The sequence below is a fragment of the Loxodonta africana genome, chromosome 11 (assembly GCF_030014295.1).
Source record: "Loxodonta africana isolate mLoxAfr1 chromosome 11, mLoxAfr1.hap2, whole genome shotgun sequence".
Lineage (NCBI taxonomy): Eukaryota > Metazoa > Chordata > Mammalia > Proboscidea > Elephantidae > Loxodonta > Loxodonta africana.
Window position 1 is genome coordinate 87,984,592 of NC_087352.1, and position 20,573 is coordinate 88,005,164.

The 20,573-nt window shown below is 40.4% G+C and overlaps 1 long non-coding RNA gene and 1 pseudogene across 1 annotated transcript in view; both read right to left on the bottom strand.

Moving 5' to 3' along the window:
* Positions 1–916: 916 nt before the first annotated feature.
* LOC135232866 (uncharacterized) overlaps positions 917–20,573 on the bottom strand; it is a 59,087-nt gene continuing 39,430 nt past the window's right edge. The window contains exon 3 of the long non-coding RNA XR_010323481.1: positions 917–2,075. This is a non-coding gene — a long non-coding RNA (uncharacterized LOC135232866). The remainder of the gene's footprint in view (positions 2,076–20,573) is intronic.
* LOC100664064 (large ribosomal subunit protein uL18-like) lies at positions 16,558–17,562 on the bottom strand (annotated as a pseudogene).

Sequence of the window (20,573 nt, forward strand, 5' to 3'; positions counted from 1 at the left end):
AAATTAAATTGGCGTTGTGATTCAGCTATTCTTATAATAAGACTCTGGTTTTGGTTTTCTGCAATATCAGTTCTGTTACTGCAAGAAATAAGGCTTTCTTTCAGGGCACAAGTGGCAAATTTGAGGTCACTTATGAGGCACTTCAGCTGACTCTGAAGCCCTGAACTCATCTCTTTCTTTCACCACTTTGCCTAGCAAAAGTAGAACCAGCCAACCATCTTCTTTATATTTCTCATTCTGACAAAATTGTAGAAAAGTATCAAACACGCAATCACGCAGAGCCTCACCTCTCACCAATACTTGATCTATTGGTGGTGATATTTTGTGTATTTCTATTGCCACCTCACATCATGCATTAACAGTGCCCTCTTTACTACTGGAAGAAGAGCCATCAACATCTTTAAGAATACCTAGATTGGATGGTGCCCAGTTCCCATTACTGAACATTTTGATCAAAGATTCCATAGAAGAATTCTGATCAAAAGAGGGAAAATGCAACACAGAATTTCAAATTCTCATGGACTCTAGAGTTTCTGGAGCCATGGAAGGTAGATGAATCCCTGAAACTATTGCCCCAATATAATCTTTGAACCTTGGACAAAAAATATCCCCTGAAGTCTTCTTAAAGCCAAACAATAGTTTAGCTTAACTAGAAAAAAAGTCTGCCTTGAGCATTATGTTCTTTTAAGAACCATCTGTATGGGATCAAATTGACAACAGCATCTCAAAAGATGGATTGGAACCTTGGGGGGCAGTGAGTTTATGTTAATGATGGAGGAACAACTCAGAAAAAGAGGGTGAGCGTGGTTGTACAAGTCGAGGAATGTAATCAATGTCACTAAATGGTACTGAATTGATGTATGATTTCCTGTGGATATCCTCAATAGCAACAATAAAGTAAATAAAATACAAAGGAAAAAAAAAAAAAAAGACTAACCAAATTTGAGAACCAATTTTGAAAACTCATCCTTACAATTTTTTCTCTAGAACAATTCTCAGTACCAAATGTCTTAGGCTGGTGTCTCTAGAGAAACAAAACTAATGAAGTGTGTGTGTGTGTGTGTGTGTGTGTTTGGCCCTGGTGGTACAGTGGTTAAGAGCACTGGCTACCATGCAAAAGGTCAGCAGCTCAAATCCACCAGCCACTCCTTGGGAACACTATGGGATGGTTGTACTCTGTCCTACAAAGTTGCTATGAGTCGGAATTGACTCAATGGAACAGGTTTGGTTTATATATATATATATATAAAGAGAGAGAAAGAGAGATGTATTTATCTCACGAAAATGGCTCATGCTGTTGTAGAGGCTGGCAAATCCCAAGTTTGCGGGTTAGGCATCAGGTTGGAGGCTTCTCCTAACTTAGGTAGCTGCAGGGGCTGACGAATCCAAGACCAGCAGTCAGTACAGCAGGCTACTGCCTCAAGTTCCAAGAACTGGAGGCCAGATGATGATGAGCTAAATGCAGAAGCAAGCAAAAGCCTGTGAGTTTTGCCAGTACCTCCATATGTATTAGATGCAGGCCACACCCCCAAGGAAATTCCCCTTACAACTGATTGGCTGCTTACGTCAGATCACATCATGGAGGTGATTACATAATATCACAAAGTGGAGGATAATTACATCAATACATAACTGCCAAAGTGCATCATTACAGAACTGCCAAACCATTGAGAATCATGGCCCAGCTAAGTTGACATGCAACCTTATCCATCACTTATGCACACGCCTATATATATGCGCTAAAAATTTGTTGTTGTTAGGTGCCACTGAGTCACTTCCATCTCATAACGACCTTATATACTACAGAACAAAACGCTGCCCAGCCCTGTGCCATGCTCACAATCATTGTTATGCTTGAGCCCATTGTTGCAGCCACTGTGTCAATCCATCTTGTTGAGGGTCTTCCTCTTTTTCGCTGACCCTCTACTTTACCAAGCATGATGTCCTTCTCCAGGAACTGATCTCTCCTGATAACATGTCCAAAGTATGTAAGATGTAGTCTCACCATCCTTGCTTCTAAGGATCATTCTGGTTGTACTTCTTCCAAGACGTATTTGTATGTTCTTTTGGGAGTCCTAGAAAATACACAAGAACTTTCACTTAAAGCACAATAAAAATTAATTAAAAAAAAAAGTACACAAGAAAAAGGGACCTCTTGGTAATAGCTATATTAAAAAAAAAAAAAAAAATGTTGCCGCTGAGTCAATTCCAACTCATAGTGACTGGCATATATAATTTTGTAATAACAGCAAAAACAACCAAAAAACATATGTGTGGGTTTGGTTCTATACACATACATGCCTATATACATACATATATACCACATGTATTGTGTACTTTTTAGTGACATCGTTTACTTTCGTCAAGCTGTATACACTTCACTCTCATGCAGTGTTACCTTTCCCATCACCAAAAATAACAAGTATCTACTTACCATCTGAAGAGTGAATCCCCTCCCCCTCAACTCTGGTAGCCACTAATGAACATTAAAAAAATATATATTTACTTGTTCATGTCATTTTATTAAAGTGAGAACATACAATATTTGCAATTTTGTGACTGACTTATTTCACTCAACATAACTTCCTCCAGGTTCATCCATGTTTCAAGATGTTTTGGGAATTCATTTTTCTTTATTGCTGAGTAGTATTCTATTGTATGTATGTACATTTTGCTTATCCATTCATCTGTTGATGGGCATTTAGGTTATTTCCCACTTTTTGCTATTGTAAATAGTGCTGAGATGAACATAGGTGTGTGTATGTCTGTTCTGGTCACCTCTACTAGATTCTTAGGGTACATACCTAGGAGTCACAGTTCTAAGGAGCTCTGGTGGAACAGTGGTTAAGTGCTCGGATACCCGGTTGCTAACCAAAATGTTGGTGGTTCAAACCCACTAGCTGATCCACTGGAGAAAGGTGTGGCAGTCTGCTTTCATAAAGACTTACAGCTTTGGAAGCCCCATGGGGCTATTCTACACTGTCCTATAAGGCCACTATGAGTTGGGTCAAGTGGACAGCAACAGGTTTGGGTTTTGGTTTGGATGGCAGTTCTACCTCTAGCTTCTAGAGGAACCTTCAGGCTGTTTTCCAGAATAGCTGTTCCCTTTTTGTATTCCCATCAGCAACAGATGATGGTTTCAATTTCTCCACATCCCTTCCAACACTTGTTATTTTCTCTTTTTTCATCTTTTTTTAAAATAATTTTTATTGTGCTTTAAGTGAAAGTTTACAAATCAAGTCAGTCTCCCACACAAAAACCCATATACACCTTGCTACACACTCCCAAATACTCTCCCCCTAATGAGACAGCCCACTCTCTCCCTCCACTCTCCCTTTTCATGTCCATTTCGCCAGCTTCTGACCCCCTCCACCCTCTTATCTCCCCTCCAGGCAGGAGATGCCAACATAGTCTCAAGTGTCCACCTCATCCAAGAAGCTCACTCCTCACCAGCATCCCTCTGCAACCCATTGTCCAGTCCAATCCATGTCTGAAGAGTTGGCTTTGGGAATGGTTCCTGTCCTGGGCCAACAGAAGGTCTGGGGGCCATGACCACCGGGGTTCTTCTAGTCTCAGTCAGACCATTAAGTCTGGTCTTATGAGAATTTGGGGTCTGCATCCCACTGCTCTCTTGCTCCCTCAGGGGTTCTCTGTTGCGCTCCCTGTCAGGGCAGTCATCGGTTGTAGCCGGGCACCATCTAGTTCTTCTGGTCTCAGGATGATGTAGTTGCTGGTTCATGTGGCCCTTTCTGTCTCTTGGGCTCGTAATCACCTACTGTCCTTGGTGTTCTTCATTCTCCCTTGATCCAGGTGGGTTGAGACCAAATTGATGCATCTTAGATGGCTGCTTGCTAGCGTTTAAGACCCCAGACGCCACTCGTCAAAGTAGGATGCAGAATGTTTTCTTAGTAGACTTTATTATGCCAATTGACTTAGATGTGCCCTGAAACCATGGTCCCCAAACCCCTGCTCCTGCTACTCTGGCCTTCGAAGCATTCAGTTTATTCAGGAAACTTCTTTGCTTTTGGTTTAGTCCAATTGTGCTGACCTCCCCTGTATTGTGTGCTGTCTTTCCCTTCACCTAAAGTAGTTCTTATGTACTAATTAGTGAATACCCCTCTCCCACCTTCCCTCCCTCCCCTCTCTCTTAACCACAAAAGAATGTTTTCTTAGTTTAAACTATTTCTCAAGTTCTTATAATAGTGGTCTTATACAATATTTGTTCTTTTGCAACTGACTAATTTCACTCAGCATAATGCCTTCCTGGTTCCTCCATGTTATGAAATGTTTCACAGATTCCTCACTGTTCTATATCGATGCATAGTATTCCATTGTGTGAATATACCATAATTCATCCATTCATCCGTTGATGGGCACCTTGGTTGCTTCCACCTTTTTGCCATTGTAAACAGTGCTGCAATAAACATGGGTGTGCAAATATCTGTTCGTGTAAAGGCTCTTACTTCTCTAGGATATATTCCAAGGAGTAGGATAGCTGGATCGTATGGTAGTTCTATTTCTAGCTTTTTAAGGAATTGCTAAATTGATTTCCAAAGTGCTTGTACCATATGACATTCCCACCAGCAGTGTAGAAGTTTTCCAATCTCGCCACAGCCTCTTCAACATTTATTCTTTTGTGTTTTTTGGATTAATGCCAGCCTTGTTGGAGTGAGATGAAATCTCATTGTAGTTTTGATCTGCATTTCTCTAACGGCTAATAATTGTGAACATTTCCTCATATATCTGTTAGCTACCTGAATGTCTTCTTTAGTGAAGTGTCTATTCATATCTTTTGCCCATTTTTTAATTGGGTTATTTGTCTTTTTGCAGTTGAGTTTTTGCAGTATCATGTAGATTTTAGAGATCAGGCGCTGATCAGAAATGTCATAGCTAAAAACTTTTTCCCAGTCTGTAGGTAGTCTTTTGACTCTTTTGGTGAAGTGTTTGGATGAGCATAGGTGTTTGATTTTTAGGAGCTCCCGGTTATCTAGTTTTTCTTCTGCATTCTTAATAATGTTTTATATACTGTTTATGCCATGTATTAGGGCTCCTAACGTTGCCCCTATTTTTTCTTCCATGATCTTTATTTTTTTAGATTTTATATTTAGGTCTTTGATCCATTTTGAGCTTGTTTTTGTGCACGGAGTGAGATATGGGTCTTGCTTCATTTTTTTTTCCAATGGATATCCAGTTATGCCAGCACCATTTGTTAAAAAGACTGTCTTTTCCCCATTTAAGTGTTTTGGGGTCTTTGTCAAATATCAACTGCTCATATGTGGATGGATTTATGTCTGGATTCTCAATTCTGTTCCATTGGTCCATGTATCTGTTGTTGTACCAGTACCAGGCTGTTTTGACTACTGTGGTGGTATAATAGGTTCTAAAATCAGGTAAAGTAAGGCCTCCCACTTTGTTCTCCTTTTTCAGTAATGCCTTCTTTATCTGGGGCCTCTTTCCCTTCCATATGAAGTTGGTGATTTGTTTCTCCATCTCCTTAAAGAATGTCGTTGGGATTTGGATCAGGATTGCATTGAATGTATAGGTCGGTTTTGGTAGAATAGACATTTTTATAATGTTAAGTCTTCCTAGATTGACACAGCGGCTGCAACAATGAGCTCAAGCATAACAACAATTTTAAGGATGGTGCAGGACCGGGCAGTGTTTTGTTCTGTTGTGCATAGGGTTGCTATGAGTCTGAACTGACTCGACGGCTCCTAACAACAACACCATCCATGAGCAAGGTACGTTTTTCCACTTGTGTAAGTCTCTTTTGGTTTCTTGCAGAAGTGTACTGTAGTTTTCTTTGTAAAGTCTTTTACATCTCTGGTAAGATTTATTGCTAAGTATTTTATCTTCTTGGGGGCTACTGTAAATGGCATTGATTTGGTGATTTCCTCTTCGATGTTCTTTTTGTTGGTGTAGAGGAATCCAACTGATTTTTGTATGTTTATCTTGTATCCTGACACCCTGCTGAACTCTTCTATTAGTTTCAGTAGTTTTCTGGAGGATTCCTTAGGGTTTTCTGTGTATAAGATCATGTCATCTGCAAATAGAGATACTTTTTTACTTCTTCCTTGCCAGTCTGGTTGCCCTTTATTTCTTTATCTAGCCTAATTGCTCTGGCTAGGACTTCCAGCACCATGTTGAATAAGAGTGGTGATAAAGGGCATCCTTGTCTGGTTCCTGATCTCAGCGGGAATGTTTTCAGGCTCTCTTCATTTAGGGTGATGTTGGCTGTTGGCTTTGTATAAATGCCCTTTATTATGTTGAGAAATTTTTCTTCTATCCCTATTTTGCTGAGAGTTTTTATCATGGATGAGTGTTGAACTTTGTCAAATGCCTTTTCTGCATCAGTTGATAAAATCATGTGGTTCTTGTCTTTTGTTTTATTTATGTGGTAAAAAAAACTACATTAATTGTTTTTCTAATGTTGAACCATCCCTGTATACCTGGTATGAATCCCACTTGGTCATGGTGCATTATTTTTTTGATATGTTGTTGAATTCTATTGGCTAGAATTTTGTTGAGGATTTTTGCATCTACATTCATGAGAGCTATAGGTCTATAATTTTCTTTTCTTGTGTTGTCTTTACCTGGTTTTGGTATCAGGGATATGGTTGCTTCATAGAATGAGTTTGGTAGTGTTCCATCCTTTTCTATGCTCTGAAATACCTTTAGTAGTAGTGGTGTTAAATCTTCTCTGAAAGTTTGGTAGAACTCTGCAGTGAAGCCGTCCAAACCAGGGCTTTTTTTTGTTGGGAGTTTTTTGATTACCTTTTCAATCTCTTCTTTTGTTATGGGTCCATTTAATTGTTCTACCTCTGTTTGTGTTAGTTTAGGTAGGTAGTGTGTTTCTAGGAATTCATCCATTTCTTCTACGTTTTCATATTTGTTTGAGTATAGTTTTTCATAGTAATCTGATATGATTCTTTTAATTTCAGATGGGTCTGTTGTAATATCGCCCATCTCATTTCTTATTCAGGTTATTTGCTTCCTCTCCTGTTTTTCTTTTGTGAGTTTGGCCAGTGGTTTATCAATTTTGTTGAGTTTTTAAAAAAAACAGCTTTTGGTCTTGTTAATTCTTTCAATTGTTTTTCTGTTTTCTATTTCATTTAGTTCAGCTCTAATTTTTATTTGTTTTCTTCTGGTGCCTGTGGGTTTCTTTTGTTGCTCTCTTTCTATTTGTTCAAGTTGTAGGGATAATTCTTTGATTTTGGCCCTTTCTTCTTTTTGGATGTGTGCATTATTGATATAAATTGGCCTCTGAGCACCGCTTTTGCCGTGTTCCAAAGGTTCTGATAGGAAGTGTTTTCATTCTCATTGGATTCTATGAATTTCTTTATTCCTTCCTTAATGTCTTCTATAATCGTCTTTTTTTGAGCAGGGTATTGTTCAGTTTCCAAGTGTTTGATTTCTTTTCCCTGCTTTTCCTGTTATTGATTTCCACTTTTATGGCCTTATGGTCAGAGAAGATGCTTTGTAATATTTCAATGTTTTGGATTCTGCTAAGGCTTGCTTTATGACCTAATTTGTGGTCTATTCTAGAGAATGTTCCATGTGCACTAGAAAAGAAAGCATACTTGGTTGCTGTTGGGTGTAGTGTTCTGCATATGTCTATGAGGTCAAGTTGGTTCATTGTGGCATTTAGATCTTCCGTGTCTTTATTGAGCTTCTTTCTGGATGTTCTGTCCTTCACCGAGAGTGGCGTATTGAAGTCTCCTACTATTATTGTGGAGCTGTCTAGCTCACTTTTCAATGCTGATAGAGTTTTTTTATGTATCTTGCAGCCTTGTCATTGGGTGCATAAATATTTAATATGGTTATATCTTCTTGGTGTATTGTCCCTTGAATCATCCTAGTGTCCTTCCTTATCCTTTATGATGGATTTAACTTTAAAGTCTATTTTGTCAGAAATTAATATTGCCACTTCTGCTGTTTTTTGATTGTTCTTTGCTTAATATATTTTTTTCCATCCTTTGAGTTTTGGTTTATTTGTGTCTCTAAGCCTAAGGTGTGTCTCTTGTAGACAGCACATAGACGGATCTTGTATTTTAATCCATTCTGCTACTCTCTGTCTCTTTATTGGTGCAGTTAGTCCATTTACATTCAGGGTAATTATGGATAGGTATGAATTTAGTGCCATCATTTTGATGTCTTTTTTTGTGTGTTGACAGTTTCTTTTTCCCACTTGATTTTATGTGCTGAGTAGATTTTCTTTATATATTGTCCTTTCCTCATATTTGCTGTTGATTTTGTTTCCGCTGAGTCTGTATTTTTCCCTGGTATTTTTATTTTGATGAGTACGATAGTTTGTCTCCTTTGTGGTTACCTTATTATTTACCCCTATTTTTGTAAATTTAAAACTAACTTTTATTTCTTTGTATTGTCGTATCTTCCTCTCCACATGGAAGGTGTATGATTACATTTCTTAGTCTCTCTTTATTATTTTAATGTTGTCTTCTTTTATATAATAACATCACCATAACCCTATGTTGGGCTTTTTTTTTTTTTTTTTTTTTTCATTTTGCTTTGTTTTTTTTATTTCCCTGTCTGGGTTGACTTCTGGTTGCTCTGCCCAGTGTTCTAGTCTTGGGTTGATACCTGGTATTACTGATTTTCTAACCAAAGAACTCCCTTTAGTATTTCTTGCAGTTTTGGTTTGGTTTTTACAAATTCCCTCAACTTGTGTTTATCTGGAAATGTCTTAATTTCATCTTCATATTAAGAGACAGTTTTGATGGATATATGATTCTTGGCAGGTAATTTTTTTCCTTCAATTTTTAAAATATGTCATCCCACTGCCTTCTTGCCTGCATGGTTTCTGCTGAGTATAGTCCGAGCTTATTCTTATTGGTTTTCCTTTGTAGGTGACTTTTCGTTTATCCCTTGCTGCTCTTATAATTGTCTCTTGGTTTTGGCAAGCTTGATTATAATATGTCTTGGTGACTTTCTTTTAAGATCTACCTTATGTGGAGTTCGATGAGCATCTTGGATAGATACCTTCTCATCTTTCGCAATATCAGGGAAGTTTTCTGCCAACAAATCCTCAACAATTTTCTCTCTATTTTCTGGTATCCCTCCCTGTTCTGGTACTCCAATCACTCATAGGTTATTTCTCTTGATAGGGTCCCACATGATTCGTAAGGTCTCTTCATTTTTTTAAATTCTTTTATCTGATTTTTCTTCAAATAGATTAGTGCCAAGTGATTTACCTTCGAGTTCAGAAATTCTAGCTTCTACTTGCTCAGTCCTGCTCCTCTGACTTTCTATTGAGTTATCTAATTCTGTAATTTTATTGTCTATCTTCTGAATTTCTGATTGCTGTGTGTCTATGGATTTTTCCAGCTTATTAAACTTTTCTTTATGTTCCTGAATAATCTTTCTAATTTCTTCAGTTGCTTTATCTGTGTGTTCCTTGGCTTGTTCTGCATATTGCCTCATTTCCTTCCTGATGTCTTGAAGGGCTCTGTATATTAAACTTTTGTATTCTGCATCTGGTAATTCCAGGAATGCACTTTCATCTAGAAGATCCCTGGATTCTTTGTTTTGAGACCCTGTTGAGGTGATCATGGTCTGTTTCTTTATGTGACTTGATATTGACTGTTGTCTCTGAGCCATCTATACGTTACTGCATTTAGTTTATGCTTGCTTACTGTGTCATAGCTGCTTGCTTTGTTTTGTTTTGGTATACCCCTATGGGTTGCTTGAGTGAGCTAGCTTGATTATTTTCACCTTTGGAGCTCTGGTGTCCTGTCCCCAGCTGGCTAGAGCTGTTATCAGCTATATCAGTCTAGGAGTCCATTCAGTTTTCTTGTATGAATTCAGCTCAGGTTTCCAGGTAGCTGATATCAAGTGTGTGATACAGGCTCTGTCCTACAGTCTTAGAGGGGCAGGGGTGATTGGCGTATACACTGGTATCTGATTGCAGCAGGGGGTCACGCTCTGAACAAGGCAGGGGGGCTGAGAACCGACCCCCAAGTGTGTCTGAGGAAAATGCATCTCTGTTCCCTAGAGTGTGCTTGTGGGTAGGTTCTGCAGAGGGACCATGGACACCCAGAGTTTTTGGTTGTAAGGACTGGGAGGTACCAGTTATCTTTGGACTCCTGTCGCGGGTGGCTGGGTGACCTGAGTGGAGCTACCAGTCCTTAGGTCCCTGATGTGGGTAGGTGAGGACCTTGTTTAACAGGCAAAGTGATGTCAAACGTCAAACACCCACCTCTCCACCACACAGCTGAAATGGTTGCAGTTTGCCAACAAGGGCCTATTCTCCCAAAATAGGCCCACACAGGTCCATGCAGAAGGGAACGGTGCTCAAGGTCCACGGAGGGTTTGTGCCTAGACAGGAGCTGCTTCGGTCCTGAGCTCCCCTGGTTAATGGAGCTAGCAAATTATCTTTGCCCCCAGTTGCAAATTTTTTCCTTCCCCAAGGTCAGGAGGACGGCTCTAGGTGCTCCCCAGGGTCTATCTCAGGCCCAGGGACTCAGCCGCTGAAGCCGGCTGGGGGATGGGGGTGGGGGACGCAGTAAAATATACACAAGTACTTAGCTTTTGCTGAGAGCACGCTGTTCTCCTCAGGTTCTGGATGTGTGAGTGGGCTGTGTGGCTGGCTGCTTCTCCCTGAGGAAACTGCGGCCTAGCGCTAATACCAGCCCGCCACTGCTGATTCGGGAATGGTGCCTGAGGGCTCCCTGTGATTCAGGTCTGGTGACTCCTCTCCACTTCTGAACAGCCTCTTCCTCCCCCTGCCCCTCAGTTCGTTGTCTAAGCTTGCCTTTGATGCTCAGGGCTCCCAGCTTGTTACAAATATACTCGTTTCACTTGTTTTGGGGGGTCTTTGTTGTAAATAGGGCTCAATGGAAGCGCCTGTCTATTCCACCATCTTGGCTCCACCTTGAGAAGCGATTCTGTTGAAGGAGCTCAGAGAAGGCTCCCGTGAGGAAGTGAGGATTGATCTCCTATTTTTTAATCTTGACCATCCTGGAAAAACACAAAATTATCATCCTAGTGGGAATGAAATAGCAGTACCTTATTGTGGTTTTGTTTTGCATTTCTCTGATGGCTAATGACGTTGGGCATCTTTTCACGTGTCTGTTGGCCATTTGAACATCCTCTTTGGTCAAGTTCTGTTTATGTTTTTTGCCCAGTTTTTGATTGGGTTAACTGGTTATTCGTTTTTGAGGTAGAGATGGTATTGCTAAAGAAAAGATACAATCGTTACACCAATGTTCATTGCAGCACTTTTCACAATAGCCAAGAGGTAGGAACAACCAAAATATCCATCAACAGATGAATGGATAAACAAAATATGATATGTACATATAACAGACTACTACTCGGTCATAAGGAGAAATGAAGTTCTGATACATGCTACAACGTACGTGAAACTTGAAAACATTATGCTGCACAGAATAAGTCAGTCACAAAAGGACAAATGTAGTATGATCTCATTTATATGAGATAAGCAAACATAGAAAACAAAAATTACTAGTGGTTACGAGGGATAAGAGGGAGAGGGAAAGGGAAAATTTTTGCTTAGGAGGAGGATAGTGATAATGGTTACACAATGTGAAGAATGTAATCAATGTCATTAAATTCTACATGTAGAAATTGTTAAATTGGCAAATGTGTGCATGTGTGTATGGGTGGGTGTGTACATGTATATATATGTACCCTTCCTCATGGTGCTTGGCTGTGAACCAGAAGGTGAGAGGTACAAACCCACTAGTGGCTCCACAGGAAAAAAGATCTGCTGACCTGCTCACGTAAAGATTACAGCCTAGAAAGCGCTCTGGGGCAGTTCTACTCTGTCCAGTAGGGTTGTTATGGGTCAAAATGGACTTGATGGCATACAATAACAACAGCACAACACACACACACACATATATATATATATATATATATATATATATAAAATACACAGGTAGTGAGATTTTTTTCTTAATATGGAGACCATAGCCTTGGGCACCACTAAGAAACTCAACTATAAAAGTCACAATCACCTTTCTCCAAAAGACCACCCCTTGGAACACACCAGATTTTTACATGGGTAAAATACAAATAAAAAGACAAGGGTGTTCTAGAGAAGGAAGGCAGGGAAGAAACAATCTGAAAAGGAGTTCAGAAAGAATAGGTGGTTAATGGCAAGTACAAGAGGGATGTGATGTACCCCTCATGTGGTTTTTGTCTGTAAAATCCTGGCCTAGATGGGAGGCAGGTTAGGAACGATAGACATACCAGACTGGTAGCTGCCGATTGAATGAATAAATGGAGTGAGTGAGTGAGTGGCTTTAACACTAACATTTGGAGATTTGTTAAGACATATCCTGTGCCAAGTGCTGTGCTGCTGGGGGTGGGCAGGAACCTAACAAGAAGAGTAAGCACAGACCCTGTGCCTTGGGGGAACACAAATTCTGAAAATCACAACATGTGAACAGTGCTCCAAATGAAATATGGAAACAAGGGACAAATTCTTCCAAGAGGAGTTAGGAAAAACTCCATAGATGAGAAGACCTTTGGATAGAATCAAGGAGGGTAAACGCACACACCCACACACCCACACACCCACCCACCCCACACACACACAGTGTACGCATGCCTGCACAATACACACATGCATACACACTCATACACATGAATGTTCATGCACACATACCCAGAGATGAATGCAGAATCCATCAAGTCAAAGGGAGAGGAAAGCACATTGCAGGCTGTAGGCTTGGCAAAGTAGGACCGTATATCAGGGCCTATGATGCTAACCAAAAGGTCAGCAGTTCAAATCCACCAGGAGCTCCTTGGAAACCCTATGTGGCAGTTCTACTCTGTCCTATAGGGTTGCTATGAGTCAGAATCGACTCGAAGACACTGGATTTGGTTTGGTTTAGTTTATGGTGCTCTCAGGAAACTCAGAAAAGTTCTGACAGACTGGAGCATAGGGTGTGAGGGGACAAAGCCAGGGAGGAGACTGGTCGAACCATGATGCTATTAAGAGTCAACTGGAAAGCAGGTGAAGCAACCTGTATGGGGCTGGGAGGAGGGAGGATAGATGGCAAAATGAGTTCTATTTTGAACAGATGTCATGGATTGAATTGTGTCCCCCCAAAATACGTGTCAACTTGGTTAGGCCATGATTTCCAGTATTGTGTGGTTGTCCTCCATTTTATGATTTTCCTATGTGTTATAAATCATAATCTCTGCCTGTGGTTAAAGGAGATTAGGGTGGGATGTAACACCCTTGCTCAGGTCACATCCCTAATCCAATGTAAAAGGAGGTTCCCTGGGATGTAGCCTGCACCACCTTTTATCTTACAAGAGATAAAAGGAAAGGAAAGGAAAGCAAGCAGAGAGTTGGGGATGGCATACCACCAAGAAAGCAGTGCCAGGAGCAGGGTGAATCTTTGGACCTGGGGTTCCTGCAAGGAGAATTTCCTAGTCCAGAAGAAGATTGATGATAAGGACCTTCCTGCAGAGCCAACAGAGAAAGCCCTTCCCTGGAGCTGACGCCCTGAATTTGGACTCCTAACCTACTAGACTGTGAGAAAATAAATTTATCTTTGTTAAAGTCATCCACTTGTGGTATTTCTGTTTATAGCAGCACTAGATGACTAAGGCAACAGGTTTGCTGTCACCAAATATCTTTATCCTCCTCCCAAAGTAGACTGAAAGACCCCCTCAAAAGCCCTGCTACTCAATTGGTCTCAACCCACCTGGATCAAAGGAGAATGAAGAACACCAAGGTCACACGGTAACTAAGAGCCCAAGAGACAGAAACGGCCACATGAACTAGAGACTTACATCATCCTGAGACCAGAAGAACTAGTTGGTGCTCGGCCACAACCGATGACTGCCCTGACAGGGAGCACAGCAGAGGACCCCTGAGGGAGCAGGAGATCAGTGGGATGCAGACCCCAAATTCTCACAAAAAGACCATACTTAATGGTCTGACTGAGACTAGAGGAATCCCGGCGGTCATGGTCCCCAAACCTTCTGTTGGCACAGGACAGGAACCATTCCCGAAGACAACTCAGAAGACGTGAAAGGGACTGGACAGTGGGTAGGAGAGAGATGAGATGCTGATGAAGAGTGAGCTAATGATATCAGGTGGACACTTGAGACTGTGTTGGCATCTCCTGTCTGGAGGGGAGATGGGAGGATAGAGAGAGTTGGAAGCTGGCAAAATTGTCACGAAAGGAGAGACTGGAAGGGCTGACTCATCAGGGGGAGAGCAAGTGGGAGAACGGAGCAAGGTGTATATAGACTTATATGTGACAGTCTGACTTGATTTGTAAACGTTCACTTGAAGCTCAATAAAAGTTAATTTAAAAAAAAAAGCCAAATTTCCCTGTAAAAAAAAAAAAGCCCTGCTACCTGATCTGCCATATTTTCCTGAGAGCAAAATGGACAGCTGAGCATGAAGCAGGGTTGTTCTTTCCTGAGTGCTTTATATACTGGGATTTTAATTCACAGCCCTTCTCCACTTTTGTAGACAGTGACCCCAAAGTGATCAGCATTCAGTACTGTCCAATAATATGGCGCTCCTAATCTTCATTTTTTTTTTTTTTTTAGCTGCTTGGTCAATAAGTTTGTTGTCCTAATGTAATAACAAATAACAAAAAGTAATAACAAAAGCATGAGCAGCAAAAGACAAATAAATAAATGGGACTTCATAAAAACTAAAAAATTTTGTTCAACAAAACACTTTACCAAAAAGTTAAAAAGACAAGCTACTGACTAGGAGAATATTTTCAGAAACCATACATTCAATAAGAATCTAATAATCAAAATATATATAAAACATTGAAAATTTAATAACAAAAAAGACAACACAATCATAAAATAGGCAAAGGACTTGAACAGACATTTCTCCAATGAGAACATTCAAATGGCCACCAAACACATGAAAAGATCTCAACATCATTACCTATCAGAGAGATCCAAACCAAAACCACAATGAGATACCATTTCACTCCCACTAGGATGGCTAAGATTGAAAAAAAAGAAGCCAGAAAAGAACAAATGTTGGCAAGGATATGGGGAAATTGGAACTCTTATTCACTGCTGGTAGGAATGCAAAATGTTACAACCATTATGGAAAACAGTGTGGACATTCCTTAAAAACCTAAAAATAGAACTACCATAAAAAAAAACAAAACCAAATGCATTGCCATCAAATCTATTCTGACTCATAGCGACCCTATAGGACAGAGTAGAACTGCCCCACATAGTTTCCAACAAGCTCTTGGTGGATTTGAACTGCCATCCTTTTGGTTAGCAGACATAGCTCTTAACCACTATGCCACCAGGGTGTCCAGAACTAGCAATTCCACTCCTAGGTATATACCCACAAGACTTGAAAGCGGAGACCCAGAGACTTCTACACCAATGTTCATTGTAGCATTGTTCACAATAGCCGAAATGTGGAAACAACCTAAATGCCCAGCAACAGATAAATGGATAAACAAAATGTGGTACATAGATACTATAGAATACAACTCAACCAGGAGGAGAAATGAAGCCTTGGTATATGCTACAGTATGTACGGAGCTTGAAGACATTATGCTGAGTGAAATAAGTCAATCACAAAAGGGCAATATTGTATGACCTCAATTACACGAGAGACAAGAAAATGCAAATGTATGGAGTCTAAAGTTTATTAGTGGTTACCAGGTCAGGAGGGAGGGGGAAAGAGGAGTGAACAGTGATGGAAAAATCACGTTGATTAAGGTAAGGTCGCATAGCTGATTATCGTAATTGTTGTCAATAAGTTGTACACGTATAAAAAGCTGAATTGGAAAAAGTTGTGTGGTAGATATAATTACAACAACAACAACAACAAAGAGTAGCTGCTGAGGCTGCTTATGTACAGCCAAAACCCTCGTGGGATTTGGTTTCTTGATTTGGAGGTTTAGGGTCATGGTTTCATGGGACATCCCAGTTAACTGGTCTAAGAATATGTTTAATGCCTCTGTTCTACCTCCTAGTTTGTTGCATGGTGCCTGGGATCTTAAAAGCTTGCAAGCAGTCATCCAAGGCATAGTGATTGGTCTCTATTTGCCTGAAGCAACACAGGAAGAAGGAGAGTCAGGAAACAGAGGAGGGCATGGGTTGTATGGCTAATTGCCTCCATGAAGAACTGCCTTCTTTGCCATGAGACCAGAAGAACTGGATGGTGCCTGGCTACCATTAGTAAACATTTTGATCAAAGAGTCTGTAGAAGAATCCTGATCAAAATGGGGAAAATGCAGAACAGAATTTCAAATTCTCACAGGCCCCAGACTTGCTGGAGCCATGGAGACTGGATAACCCCTTGAAACTATTCCCTCAAGATAATCTTTAAATATTAAACCAAAAATATCTCCTGAAGTCTTCTTAAAACAAAACAATAGTTTAGCTTAACTAGTAAAGAATGTCTGCCTTGAGCACAGTGTTCTTTTAAAATCTATTTATATGGGATCAAATTAACAGGAACTCAAAAGATTCGACAGAAAACTTAGGGGGCCAGTGAGTTTATGCTAATGGGGGAGGAACAACCCAGAAAAGGAGGGTGAGAACGGTTTCACAACTCTAGGAATATAATCAATGTCGCTGAATTGTACATGTAGATACCATTGAATTGGTGTATGTTTTTGTGGTGTACATTCTCAACAACAACTAAATAAAATAAAAAAAAAATAAGTTTATTGTCTTTATCTGAAAAATCTTTATAGAAAATTGCGGTTTGATTGACCTCTCAGTAGCACGATCCTGAGCTATGAGGAAGCCTGACTTCTTCAGAGCTACCTGATCTTTCTTCTGGGCAAGATCCATTTTATGGGGTAGAGGATGGGGTAGGGGTAGGTTTCCACTTCTTCCCAAAAACTGGATTCTCTTGTATAGCACCATGTGCTTTCTTATACATCTCCTCCATCATGTCTGGAGCTAAGTTGTTCTTTAGGTATTGAGAAAATTGTTTCTTATAAGCACCTTCATCGTCTTCCATTAAGTAACGCATATAATCTACAACGGTCTGACCCATGATGTGTTTCTGATGTACTTCTGCATTGAATTTCTTGCTTTCTGAATCATAACCAAGGAATCATTTGGTACTGTGAGTGATAGACAAGCTTCCTTCAGAGCCCCAAAAACTTTATTTCCGGTAGTAGTTCTGGCAAGGCCTGAATCCAAACAGCAGGCTGACCCTCAATGCTTTCCACATTGTATTTATGTCTAGTTACATCCACCTGGCTGTCATAGATCTTGTCTACACCAAACCTGTTGAGAAGTCTGTAGGTCAGCATATTGACAATATGCTGCAGCATAATTTGTCAGGCCAACTTTCACACCATACTTTGGTAGTTTATGAGCACAAGCTTCACAGACTCTCATACTCCCTTCTATACAGGCATGAGCAATCTGGCAGATGATATCTCTGTTGGTTACATGGACTATTATCCTGTATTTGGGTATGTTGTACCTATTTTTATCCTGGATTATCAAGTGTTTCTGAGCAGAGTAGTCAGTTTTACTCTCTCGTCTTCTTCTAAATTTCACTTGGTATTTTTTGAAGTGGGCCTTTTCTTGACAACTTTAACACACCTCACCCTGCAGAACAAAGACCTGCGTTGGCGTCTCACCACGGACCTGCAGGCCCAGCAGCTCTACAGGGTAGGGGGCTGGGCGGGGCGGGGGGAGAGCCTAATCTCCATTTTTAAATTATGCAGAGACTCTTGCAAAGGGATAACATGGCATTTTAATGTATGTTATAAATTAGACATGGGATGGTGGACAGTTAATAAATGTTTGTCAAATGAATGACTGTAATGACTGTACCAGTCCCTGTGTACTATGACACAACAAGCAAAACGGAGTCCCCGCTCTCAGGCATTTCATAGTCCAGTGAGGAAGACAGGTGTGTCAATAAATTATTACAGTGTGATTGCTGTCACAGAGAGAAAAAGCCAGACACATACTAAGAGTTCTTATTACTGAAGTACAAGGCCAAGATGGCGTGTGGCCCCAAGGATGCCAAGCCGAAGAGACTGACCTTTATCTGGGAGGCCACGTGGAGCCATTAAAGAGTTTTATGATGAATAGTGGCATTACCAAGATAGGAGAACCAAGGTGAAAAGAAGTTCAGTCTCAGATTCTTCTGGAAAATGGAGAAGCTGATTTCTATGTGACTCTACATGGAACCTGCAGCCCCAAGGGTGATGGTGGATGCCTACAAAAAGGTTTTCTTGCATCAGAGAGAGGCTCTCAGGCCCACCAAAATCTTCTCACACTATGCCACACAGAGAGTGCTTAATGTCCTCAGGAATTCGTGAGAAAGAGCCCAAATGCTTTTTCCAAGCCCCAGAAGCAGGAATGAAGATAATACATCAAGAAGAACATCAAATTAATTCTCACTCAGCCCCCGACTCCACTTACTGAAACCCACACTGGCTCCCAGGACCCCAACTTTGCTCACTCCCAGAAGCGATGGTCAATGAGCAAAGCCTTGAGTGACAGAAAGGTGCTCTGTCGGGGCCCTTCCTCCAGCATCCCTCGGTTAAAACCATTTGGTGAGAGAAATGGTGGTTGATTCTAAGAAAGACATCAGAGCAACAGTGGCCTTTCTGTAGTCACCTCTAACCCTTGTCCCCTCCTGGACTCCAGTAGAAATAATTCATATTCTTTATTGATTTATTAATTATTAGAGGTTGTAAAACACCTTTATGTTTCAACCAATAGCCCTGGAACAATTTAACATCCACATCCAAAAAAAAAGAACCTCAACTCAATAAATACCTTGTACCATGTACAAAAATCAACTTGAAAAAGATCATAAACCTAAAACTATAAAACTTACAAAAGAAAACGTAGGAGAAAGTCTTTGTGACCTTGGGTTAGGCAAATAATTCTTATGGAGGATACAAAAAGCATAAAGGGTACCTAAAATTTTAAAATGGGTGAATACATAAATTATATCTCAATAATTTGAGATTAAGTCTTAAAGGAAAAAAAAAAACCAAAAAACTCTTATGGGATCGCCCTTTTCCCTTCCAAGATGAAGTGTTTGTGTACACTGTTCACCAACTTTTGACCACATCATCTTGACCAGTCAGGGTTATAATGGGATGGAGAAAATGAGAATGGACATGTAAAAGACAAAACCCAAACAAGCCTAATTATAGCTCATTTTTCTTAGGTTGTGCCTCACCTTAGAAAACCATTTTATGAAACTTCAGAAGTGCGCGCGCGCGCGCGCGCGCGCGCGCACACACACACACACACGCACACACACACACACACACACACACCCCTACAGAAGATTAGGATCCAGCAAGCAAGCACCGTCTTTATAGCCACTCTCTGCCTTGCTGTTAGGAATGTAAATGGGTGTAGGCTTTGTGGGGGGCAATTGTATTAACTGCCCCAAAAATGCTCAAATACCTTCACCCAGAAATGTAACTTTATCCTCAGGAACTAACCAAAAAAGTGTGCAGGAAATAATAGTAAAAATGGTCATTTATAAGGGTGGAAAATTTTAAAGCAGCCCAAGTATAGGATCGCTATGGGTGGGAATTGACTCAACGGCACTGGGTTTGGCTTTTTTTTTTTTTTAAGTCTGAGGGACTAAATATCAAAATGTCTGAAAGCTCAGATCCAAGATAGGCTGGCTGGTTTGAATTCCAGCTGTACCACTTACTAGCTGCGTGACCTTGAGTAAGTTCCCGGACCTCTCTATGCCACAGCTTCATAATCTGTGAAATGGGGTAATAATTGCACCTACTTTAGAGTCCTCCAGAGATTAAATAAGACAACGTATGTAAAGCAATCAGCACAGTTCCTAGCCCACGGTTAAAAAAAAATCGGCTGCAATGGACTGGGTTCCAACTCATGCTGACCCCTCGTGTTGCAGAGTGGAACTGCACCCCATTGGATTTTCATGGCTGTAACCTTACAGAAGCAGCTCACCGGGACTTCCTAAGAGGTATCTCTGGGTGGGTTTGAACCACCAATCTTTTGGTTAACACTTAACCGTTGGCACCACCCAGGGACTCCTTGGCTCATGGTAAAAAAAAAAAAAATTACCTATCACATCACCAAATAAGGGAATTGATTAAATACATTTTGATATAGCTATACAATGAAATACTATGCAACTGGTAAAAAGGTGTTTATTTACTGATCTATGATATTACTTAAGTGAGGAGAACTGTGTATGAAATCACATGTATAGAATGATACTTTTTTTGTTTATATATGTGTAAAATAAATAAAATGTGAATGCATAATTGCTTTGAGAGTGAAGATTATGTAGAATAACTTCTCATTTTGCTTATCTGTAGCTTTTTTACTTCTGTGTAATGAACAAAGATTACTTGTGCATTCCCAAAAATACGCAGGCGCTGTTGCAGCCAGTTACCTTGGGGAAGGCCAGAGCTGGTGCTGCCCAATAGCTAGGGACAGACGTGAGCTGGAGGAGCACAGAAGCCACCTAACTATGGAGCAGAAGGAAGTGCATAGATCCTCTCCGTTCAGCAAAGCTGAATCAATTAATTCTGGAGAATTCATTTCTGACCAAAGGTTCCTGTATGGATTCCAAATAGAGTCGA